Below are 12,112 nucleotides of genomic sequence, written 5' to 3' on the forward strand. Positions count from 1 at the left end.
CTGACGTCATATCGATAACCAGCAGTCTTCTAGTTGGAACTAAGACCTGGTCAACAGGAGGGAATTCATGATGATAAAATTCTGCTTTGTACAGTTGCCACTTTTTTTTTTAAATCTGTTCTTCTGTTGGTGGACATGCAGGTTGATTTCATTTTCTAGGTATTAGGAACACAGTGGCAGTGCACACGGATAATGACCAATTGTTTCTTTAGGATAATGTGGAATCCTTTGGAGATAAACTTAGGAAGTATATAGATGAATTATAAATTTGTGGCTTTTATTACTATAAATAATTCATAATTTATGCTTAGTTTTTTTCACTTTGGTGTTTATAATTAGTCATTTCTTGGGAAATTTGCATAAGTAATTCTGGCACCATTTATGTGTGCAGATATATTTTTAATGACCAAAAAGAATACTAGAAAAAAAACTTTACAAAGAATTTGTATTTCAAACCAGTTTTTGCAGAAAGGACCGAGCTAATAAAAACACTTATTTAGGAGCCAATCCAGAAGTAAGCTGTTATATTGAGTTTTTATCTTTTCATATATGTAATATCTTGCTTGATCCACACAGTAACTCTGTGGGGAAGTCATGGTGTTTTACAAATTAAAAAAATGTGACTAAATTACTGGGGAAGCCTTATCCATGACTCCACATCTAATAATGCTGGAATAGCAATGAGCATCCATGCCTAATCTCAAGACACTCCGTCTAGTGAGAACAGGGAACGAGTACACAGGCACTTGGTAAATATTCAAGTGCATGATTAATTTTTAAGACGAATGCTCGCTGTGTGACACTCTCACACAGCTACTTTTCAAACTGAGATGAAATGATGTACCTTCAAGATCCAAAAAAAAGAGCAGTCTCTACATAGCAGATGAGTTATTTTAAATTTAGATAACATTTGTTGGTACCTAGTAAGAGAGCTACTTTTAAGGTTGTTCTAGCCACATGCAAATATGAATTAATTTTTACTAAACCATAGTAGGAGTTTGAAGATTTATTACTTACCACTCCAATATGATAACAGGTACTGGGTTATCTTTTATTAATGGTTGATTTTAAATGATTTTTCCAAGTAAAAGTTTGGGTCTCAAATCTCCTAGTTTCCCTCCTTTGTTCTCATTGTCCGTCATTGATGCTAGTGATTCTTCCTTCCAATGTCTCCCAAAGTCTCCCGTGCCCCTAGGGGCTTCACCTATCCTGTATATAGCTACTGTGAAACTGGAGTTGGGCCTGCCTAGATGGTTAGTTCCTTCCCAAATCCTCTCCAGTGCTGGCCACCATGATGTCACCTGCAAATGGGATCACATGGCTGCCATGGATTTCAATGTGTTTCCACGCGTTGCCCTTATCTTTCAGATACAAATCGTCCTTCTTGTAGAGGGAAGGGGTTTTCCATTGGTTTAATTGTACAGCCTGCTACTTTTATCCTTAGTGTTCAATTCAGTTTCTCCCTGACTTTGCTCTCAACTCCTCCCATGATGACTTCTGCTGTCCATAGCCTGTACCTCTGTCATGCTAGTCACTTCCCTCAGAGTGTTTCTGTAATTCCTATGCTGAGGACTTTCTTCTTCTTCTTCTTCTTCTTTTTTCCTTTCTTCTTTTCTTTTTTAAGTCAGGAAACCAAGAGTACACAAGTAAAAGGTATAATAGGTTTTTATTTGTGTATTGACATATAACTAGGTTATAGGAAGGAAAATAGAAGGCTTTATGGAGGAGACCTGCCACGGGTAGCACAAGGCACCCTTAACTCCTACCATGGTCTTGACACAATGTGCCATGCCCTGACATCACAATTTGCTCTTTTGCTATTCTTCCACAGTCACAGGCAGGAACTGTTGTTTGTTTCAAACACTACTATGGCTAGAGAATGATCAGTGCTCAGTAAATCTTCATTTAGTGAATAACTGAGCAATTAAAGTACTCACATAGATAGATAACTATTTCTCTTTGCTATAGTTTGGGAGGGGCAAGACTTCCGATGAGCCTCCCTTACATTGATAAGATTCTCACTGGTAAACATCAACACTTTATCACAAGCACATGCCAATGAACTTCTTTAGATTTCTCTTACTTTCTGACTTTATGATAAATAATAATTGGACTATATGCTCTAATCTTGGTGTCTTTTCCTTTCATATATAGGACTTTCAAATATAACATAGATTCCCCATAGAAAGTTTAGATAGGTCAGGATGGATATTTTTATCATAGAGATCAAAAAATAAATTATTTCGCTGTATCATATATATATATATATTTGATGATTTTTGTTTGTGGTTTAGGCCTTGAAAAATTATTTTTTAACTCATTTAGTTTATTTTACCATACTTAAAACATGAAATTGCCCATTTCTCTGGGATATCATGTGATATTTTGATATTATAGTTTGGATAGGAATCAATGGGCTTTTGAAACTACTTGTTTTTATGTGAATTTACTCATTTATGCTTCTCTTGAACAATTATTGTAACATCAAGCAATCATAAGGCGATATGATATCTTTCTTTAAAATGTGCTTTTCATTAATGCAAACTACATTTTTAGTAACAAAACCTTGAAAATGTCATTAAATTAATTAGGTCTAAAAGAAAATTGTGAAATAAAATATTGTTATTTAGTTAATATTAGAAGGAGCTTACAATGATAAGAACTCTCCTTAAACATTCTCTTTTTTTCTGCAGAGTGAGGATTTATTCTTATTAGGGATGTTTAAAGAGTTTTACATAAACTGTTGTAAGACACCAATGTCATTAAAGTCTAAATGCACATTGGGAACTTTGTTTTGATCTTTGTATAGCTTAATTCAATAATATTAACATATTTTCTCTAAATATCATACTCATCAAAAACAACAAAACTGCCTGGTTTTGGAGCATTTCGTTGTCTTGAAGATGCTATACAGATAAAAGATAAAACTTAAGGGATATTTTTTATTGTGAATTATTCATCCTGTCCTATGAATGTTTGCACATAAGCTTTTACAACAATTCTACGATGTAGTTGTCTTGAATATCTTTAGTTAGAATGCTGGACTCTTGTAGCACTTAAACGCTCATAATGAATGGCTGACTCTGAGTTTAAACTCAGTAGTCTAACTTTAAAATCTACAAACTATATGACATTTGCAGTTAGTATTGTAAAAGAACAGAAAATTGAAGAAAGAATGAAAGAGAGGGAGAGAGAGAAAGGAAGGAAAGAAGGAAAAGAAATAAAGAAAAGAAAGAAACAAAGAAAGAAAAATATCTGAGCAATATACGTAACCCTAGGGTATCATTCCTGGAGTTACTATGATTTTTTTTTATTGATAGGCTTTTAATAATCTCCCAAAAGGTAGAAATTTGTCTGTAGTCTCATAAGTCACCTGTGGAATTCATCAGCCCATGTTAAAGGATTATATTGATGACATATATGTACTTTTAGATTGTCTAGAAAAATAGTTTTTCATCTCTTTCTGTTTTAGGACACTTTAAATATTAGAATTTGGCAAGATATTTTAAAGGCCTAAATACCAGAAGGGACATGAAAGAAGTCAGATGCAATAAGACACCAGGGCCAGTCCTGTGTAAGGCTATATTTTTGTACCTGGGAAAGCTTTAAAGGCGCACCCCTTCACGTGAAGGAAAAATGTATAATATTTCTTATTTTAGTCAGCTCATAACATTCCAGGGCCAAAATGCCTACAAATACAAGTAAAATCATTTCATGGCCTTTTCCACTCTTTGAACAATCATCACTTTGTCCTTTTTTAGAATGTTAGGGGAACAAACTAAATTTATCAACCATATTTCAATATTTATCTTTTACATTGTTTGCTCTTTTAATTATTTTTGTTATGTTTATTTATTTTATAATGTATTGTATACCCATAAAGAATACTCAATCTTTAAACATTATCATAAGTTTTATTCAACTCATGTAGATCTCAACCCATTTACCTAACTTTCTCATCTGTCCTTGGTGAGAAACAATATTTTGAAATATTATTCAAAAATCTACAATAAAATACTTAATATAACTAGGTATAGTAAACATGTTCTGTAAACTCTAATTGAAATGAATATTTAATTGGCTATAAATTAAATGTACATTTTGGTGTGTTTTGTTTTCTATCAGGCAGTATCTCACTATGTAGGCCTTGATGGCCTGGTACTTTCTAGGTGTACAGCCTGACCTTAAACTCACATTGGTCCACCTGTGTCTGTCTCCTGGGTGCTTAGATTAAAGGCATGAACCAACACACTGAACCTAAATCTGTCTTCTAGAAACTGACAAATATATTACAGAATGAATCCAAAGTCCTGTAGAGAACACATCTAGTTAAAATACCCATCTACAAATTTTACAGGTTTACTTCATAAGGAAAATACATGAGTACTAAGCCACGACATATCAAAATCTTCTATAACTGTGTCAGGACACTGAGAAGTTAATACACTTATATTTGTGTTGATTTTTCAAATTTGGACAAAATAAGAAAAGTTAAATTATTTTTAATATTTTTCATAGTATATTTTCTTTTTCATGTGTATGCATCTACATTATGAGTATACATTTTTATTCAAGTTCATATATTTTAGAACATGTATGCATAGTGACATGTGCATGTGGATGTCGAAGATTGAATTACAGTGTCTTTTCTCTTTTTATTATTATTTTCATATACTTTTATATTATTAAACATATACACAATAAACTACCTATAGCAAGAAGAACCTTGAAACAATCAAGAATTATATAAATGTTACATTCATAGTGTTTTGGCTATTTGCATTTGGCAACCTTGAAGAAAGCATCTTTTTTATCTTGGTACATCTAAAATTTTGAATGTAAACCAATATCTATCATATCTCCTTATTATCAACTTAAAACAGCTATCTAGACCTAAAAACATCTTAACTCCTAAACAACTAAGCTTAATTGTAAAACTAAACTATCTAGTCTTCAGCCTCATCAGAGACTTGAGAAGGAATAGCATTAATTACCTGAGTATACATGGAGTACAGGTTAGCAGCTTCCCAAATGAGAAGATGACAGAGACAGTTTGCTGCCTGAATAGTCACCCAAACCTCTCTATAGTGTTGGCACATCATCTTCAACCTTCTGGCCCAATATATCTGACAGACATATTTGTGAGGCAGGAATTATTAAGGGCTTCCTTACCCTACCTTGGCAGAGTCTGGCAATTGACTTCGCCTGCATCCAAGCTTCCCTTTTTTAAGGCAGAATTCTGTCTGTGGTAGAAACAAGGACATTTTTCCCAGTGGTTTATTTACCACATTTAAAGCCATCTCCATAAGCAGGTTCATTAATGCTCATCATCTTCCTTGACCTGACTTATTGTCAAAGAATCTTTAAAATAAAAACATCTTTAAATGCCATATAATGTATGTCCCTGAGGTTTTGAAGATCTTATCTAATTATTTTACCTTATCTATTGATAGAATCATATCTGTCTGTTAAACATAAGATGTATATTCTTGTGATAAAAATAGACTAGTAATTGATATGACCATGATTTTTTCAAGTAACAATTAATTTGTAAACCTTATCCTAAGCAGCCTGCAATTGTACTTTAAAAATATTGGAAGTAAACCTTGTATTATAATTGAGTCGTAGGGTACAATACTTCATATTATAGTATATATATAATATATATACTATATATATAATATATATATTATATGTAGTGTGAAGAATAATCTTAAATTTGAATTCTATACCAATATATCAAAATTAAACTTATTTTGCATCCATATACAAAATTCTATACCAGTCAGTTAAAAATAACTCTGTGAGTAACAATTAAGGCATTAAGTTAAGGAGTAGATTCAATAATCTGCTTTTGTCTTATCATCCCTATATATTTCTATACTCCTCCTTCTTTCTTTTTAACCCGTATATCCAAACTTAAGAAAGAAAAATAAAGGAAAAGAGAGCGTGTCTTTTTCTATTGTGTTCCACCTTAGTCACTGAAGCACTGAGCAATGGGTCTCCTCAATGAACCCAGAGCTGTCTAGTGGGGATTCTGTCTCCACCTCCTGAGTCCTGCTCTCAGGGAGGATGGCACATCCATGTGAGCAGGGATTCAAATGCTGAAGTGCTTGTTGAAGTGCTACTTGTGCCTTGATTGCTGAGTCTAATTTCCCAGATCCTGTAATAGCATCTAAACTGGTGGCTCATACCAGTCGTAGAAAAAGACGTTTAGTTTGGCCTAAAGGAAGCATTAGCGTCACTGTAAATGAATGATATCAGTGTCTTCAGAGATTTACTGTGAAAATATGTGAAAAATAATGCTCCTGCTCCTGGGCATGCTGCTGCACAGTTCAACCACAACACAGAGGTGGGGCGAAGGAGGATGAGAAGTCATGAATTTGATGCCTCCCTAGGTTACATAGCAAAACCAGACTTAAAAATATAAATAGATAAGTAGTCCAAATTTATGGTTTGAAATGATAAAAACTGAAAGAAATGAGAAAGGAAGCATAGTCACTAATTATTTATTTATTTTTAATTTGTCCACATACATCCCGATTGTTACCCCTCACTCAATATCTCCCAGGCCCTTTCTCCCTTCCTCTGCTGCCTTACAAGCAAAGTCATTTAAATTTAAAACAAAGGAGTAAATTTTTCTATAAAGCTATATAAACATGGAATAGAATTTTCTTCATTTAGCGTATTATTTTATCACTTAATTTTAGATCTTCATATAAGATGAATCCACATACTTCTTAGTGACACTGGTAGACTATGTGAATATATTCTGGGTATTCTTGGTACAAACACTATTTCATAAAAATCTGCCCTGTGTTAGCAGATATAAACAGATTAATATTTGTTTTGTCAATTGTATCTTAGTGTTGAGCACATTCAGAAAGAACTGTGGTCATTCATCCCCCACTTTGGCTTTACCATCTGTTTTTTGTTTTGTTTTTTGTTTTTTGTTTTCTTTTGTCCTCTGCTTTAAAGAAAGCTAAATATGTTGGAACAGCGAAGAGGTGTTTGAAATCACTGGTAATTTTTTTCAGAAATAACAATGAGACCAAAATAAGTTTAATATGTTAAGGTCTTGGTTATACAAGCAGTTAAATACTCCTTGAACTTGTGAAAGTTTAATAGTAGAGGTTTCCTCAACACCTCCATGCGTGGATATGCAAGTACTTTGTGAACAACTTGGCCAACTAAGCCTAAGTTTGCACCATAGCTCACTGCCATGTGTATGGAATTGCGGCAGAACCGCCCACATCATTCAAGCCAGAAGCCACATGGGAGCTATTGTGTTCTGTTCCTTCAGTGTCCTTCTCAACTAGGAGAAGGTAACTGACAATCTCCACAAGTTTAGTCCTCTTTGCTGTATTAGTTTTCATGCCTGCTCATAACTCTATGTCATTTAAAAAATATTGTTCCACATATAAATACTTGCATAGCTCCTGCTGAGTCCAGGTTGCATTGCTCATATGCACATCCTCAGGGATGTTTAGGGATGACTATTTGGAACTTGATAATTCATGAGAGATCTTGTCCCTGAAGAAAACTAATTGTTCTCTCTCCGCAGCCATTGATTGCTGTAGCTCTTCATGTCAGCCTGGGACTTGGTGTATTTCCTCACCTACTTTGGCATGACCTGATTGTTTCTGCATGTGTGTATTCTTGGTTTTTGGTTTGTTTGTTTTTTGGTAATCACAACCCAGTATGGCCACTGTTATCCCACCCTAAATGTGTTTGTCATTTGTTTTATGGTGTCATTTAGTCATGGATTTTGTTAGAAATTTTTTAGACCAAATATGGGAGAGTGACTTTTAAACTATTAATTAATCCTTGCTGATATTAAATATGAATGAGGATTGCTGCACCATTCTGAAGGCTGACAATGTTCCCTATTAATCATCTGTAAAGTTATACAGAAGTGAATTCACATAAATGAGTCTACATTTTCATCTCAGGACTTTCTGGAATTTTCTATTTGTACCTGTGTTTATTCTCCTCATCCTTTCCTTGATAGATCAAATATAATATTCATGCCTTTTAAAAAAAACCCTTATATCCCCAGTGTTTCTTTGCCCCATTTCATGACCTGCCACTGATTTAAATCACGGTTCCAATTGTAATCCAGTGAGAAGGGTTTTTACACCAACCAGCCACAAGACGACTGCCTTCTTATTTGAGGATCCGCACCTTCATACTTTTTTCTAGTTGATGTTCCCCATGTTTCTCACATATGTCCCTTCCTTGTTTATGTACTATTATCTCTCAAGTCCTGGCCAGTTTGAAGCATGGATGTAATAAAGGTTTCCGTGTAGAAAGCATAAGGTCCTGCCTCTGTAAGAATTGTAGCGTAGATACTACTTGCGTGCTTGCTGAAATTGTTTAACTAGCTCTATAAAGAGAGCAGAGGCATCTCAGCAAACCCACACTTGACTGATATAGACACATTAGCCAAAAAATGTATTCTGAATGTAAAGCACATACAATACAAGTAATATGTGACTATTTCACAAGATAGGTCGGCGCAGAAGAGTAAATGGTTCATAATGTGAGCACTTGAGCTGAGTTTTAAGGGATAGAAAGCACTTCCCTCTTGGTCCTACTGTGGACCTGGCTCTGATCAAATGGAGTTATTACTGCCTTGGTGAGATTATCTTTGCTCATTTGTGCTGCACTGTGAGTTCTGTGTATCTTTTGGAATTCAAATGGCTCATTGCAGAAGTGGTTTTTAACAATGCTTTCATTTTTTGAATGTGGGAAAGACATATGTTTTAAAGCCATTCTCTTTCTTCTTTGTATGCCTTCCTCTTGAATTTTGGCACAATCCGGTCTACTCCCTTTAGTATTACTTTCCACTATCATCATTTTCCTGAGTTATCTTCCAGTAGGTTCTTTTAGATATTTTTAGTTACTGTTCATACTGCTGGGGCATAACAAGGATAATTGAAGTGTCTGAGGTTGCTGAGGAGACTGAAGACCCTGAAGTCAGAGTCATAGCGTCTCTGCATCATCTTGGGCATTAATGAAAATGGTACTGCTTTCCTTCTTTATTATTGACACATGCTTTATAGACATTTTTAAAAGCCTTCTCTTTTATTTCATTTTGATAGTTATGTGCCTTTAGTAACTAATACAATTTGCCGACAAAACCTATAAAGATAGTGAACATTTCAAGTTCCATTCAATCATAATAATTAGGTAAAAGCTGTATCATTTGCCTACTGTGATATTTAAATTTAAAACTCATTTAGTACATTTTATCAGTTTTTCTCCTATGAGGAGTATTTACATATATAAAATAGGGTAAAGGCTATCAAATATAAATATCTTAATATATGGCATATATGCATTTAATAACAGCATCAAATATAGCATTATATGTCAAAACCTTATTCTGAGCAGTACTATTATAAAGGAGAGACACTGAAAAACCTATAAGGAGACAGGCCAGCTCATTGACAAACAAGAGGGTATAGCATGCATAAAGTAAAAATATTTCTATCAAGGGTTAAAATTATTTTGAACCTGATGAGATTTTATTAATTTTTTGAACTAACAAATTCCTCATAACTCAAGAATCATACCAGGCCTTGTGAGTAAAAGCCATATAAATGAACATCAACCTATAGTATACAGTTTACTATAGACAATTATTATCCTAATCATATAGTTTTCTGAAAATTTCACACAGTGTATTGTTGATCCAGCTGTTGCTTTTGTTTTTTACTAGAGTTTTAAGATTTCTTCCTAATCGCTTCTCTGCCTTTTGGCTAAGATCAAGTGAGGATTTCTTCCTAAAAGAAGGAAATAGTGTTATATTAAAGATACCTATTTCCAATGATCAAACAGAAGACATTGGTGGTATGGGTGTTTTCTTTCTAAAAATAATGAAAAAATATATTTTATTGTTTTGTGGATAATTGCCCTCAGTGAATATTAGAATGCACCAGGAAAAAGATCTAATAGGGTTTGAGCTATCTTAGTTACACACATTTTAAGTATCTCATCAAAGGGCTAATTTCGTTATTGAAATGAAATGAGCATTAAGAATGTGTTATAAAGTGATAAAAACAATAATTTTTATTTAATCAACTCTACATAAAATACTGGCATGACAACTCTGTTATATATAAAGTGAAAGCATTGGTCTAAACAAGAAATGAATGCATTTTAAATTGAGCTTTTTTTTTTGTATCCTCTAGACTATATTTAAATACAACATCCTGTGGAAGACAGCCAGTGCCAGTAAAGAAATTAAGAAAATATAATGTCTTGTGAACAGTGTACTAGACAAAGTGTCCACAAATCCATTTGAAGAAAAATGCATATGTATTAGATATTCTCATCTCCCATTTCAGTGAATTACATTCTGTAATCCTTCATTATATGTTGAAGGGACATAGCGTAGCTTTTCTTTTTAAAATTTAGGTCAGTTGTAGTATTTGAGCAATATGAATAAAGCAAAGTATAAATGAATATATATTCTGTGCATATTTTTATAGTTGTTGGACAATATTTCATGAATAGATTTTATATTTAATATGGTCAAGTTGCTTAGGGACAACAAATGAGAAGTACTTTTAATTTTAAGAACAATAAAAAGGTAAACAAACTTGAAACTTAGAATATTTCTTAAAATTTTTACATGTACTTCTTTCTACAATCTTGAATAATAGTTAAATATTAATTATTGAGGTTTTTGGCCCGAGAAGAGTGGCCATGTTCACATCCTTAATAATCTCTATGACAGTATAAATTCCTTTTGCAGAATGTTTCATGGTGAATATGCTTTCAATATAAATTCCTGAGATGTTATGGTATAATTTACAGATGGATTATAACTTAAGGATTATTATAACAGCACTTTCTCATTGTGAGTAACAATTTTATTTCTAACCTCTTTCCCCTTGCCAATTTCTTTCTAAGGAGGGGAATTTCTACCTTCTGCCATGACATCTTTAGGTAACCAGCGTCATTTCTTCTAATCAAGAAATAGGTAGACAGACTAGAATAGTTAAGAGAATAGTCCTGCAGTAAGTCAGATGAGAATTTGACTCATATCTCTACACAGGGTCAACTAGAACATTTTCTTACATTAGCTAAAATTCAGTTTTCTCTTCTGCACACATCTTGGTGGAGACATTCTTGAAGATTACTGTTCACCTGTAACAGAGCATGCTTTGACACTAAAAACACAAAACTTCTAGTAAAGTCACTATAATGCTAAAAGCATAGTATGCATCTAATAAATAATTAGTAAATCTTCTTTTAATACTATACACGAGACCATAAAGTCTGTAGAGCCTTGATTGTAGTAATAACTGTTATATTATCCCTACTGTCTAGGAGAATGTTTACTCACTTAAAAAAAAAGATTGAGCACAGAATAATATGAGTGAATTATTTTATCCATAGGTTAATTACTTATCAGAAAGGTACATTTTTGAAAATTGCTTAATGTTTCTCTTAGCCCAATAGGGAGATAGTAATTTCTTTTTTCTTTTGTAAATAACACTTTTTAAAGACAAAAATCTTTGCACACATATATACCATGAACACACAGGTAATTTACTGACTTTGAATACTGACCCATTTTTAAAAACAGTATACATGTAAATATGTGAGTATATATTACACACACACACACACACACACACACACACACACACACACACACATATATATATACTTATATACTTATACACTTAATACAGGGGTGCACACACACACAGCAATACATATATGACTGTTTTAAAGATGATATGATATCTGAGTGTTATGCATATAATATGCATATTCATTGTGTTAATTGTATCTATGTCATATTTACTAAGATGTAACAAGTACTGGCAGTATGCTGGAGGCTTCCACCAAAGCTTAATGATGTGCCCCAAGGTCATGCAAACTATCTTGTTTATTCTGGTTTCCACAAGTCTGTGAGCTTCCACAGAAGTACAGCTTAGAAGGTAAATACTTTTTAGTGATCCTTGGTCCAGTTATCTAGACGTGTCAGTCTCCATCTCGGATTCTTCATTGGTATTAGTGGTTGTGGGGTGATTATTTTAGGTCACCACAACTCATTTCTTGGAGTGTTTAAGGACTTGTGTCTGCATATACA

General features: G+C 33.5%; 1 protein-coding gene across 4 annotated transcripts in view; it reads left to right on the forward strand.

Moving 5' to 3' along the window:
• The window catches only part of ERBB4 (erb-b2 receptor tyrosine kinase 4), a 1,013,384-nt gene that overhangs the window by 113,578 nt on the left and 887,694 nt on the right, over window positions 1–12,112 (forward strand). The window lies entirely within an intron of this gene.

Source organism: Acomys minous (assembly GCF_964271855.1).
Source record: "Acomys minous genome assembly, chromosome: 4".
Lineage (NCBI taxonomy): Eukaryota > Metazoa > Chordata > Mammalia > Rodentia > Muridae > Acomys > Acomys minous.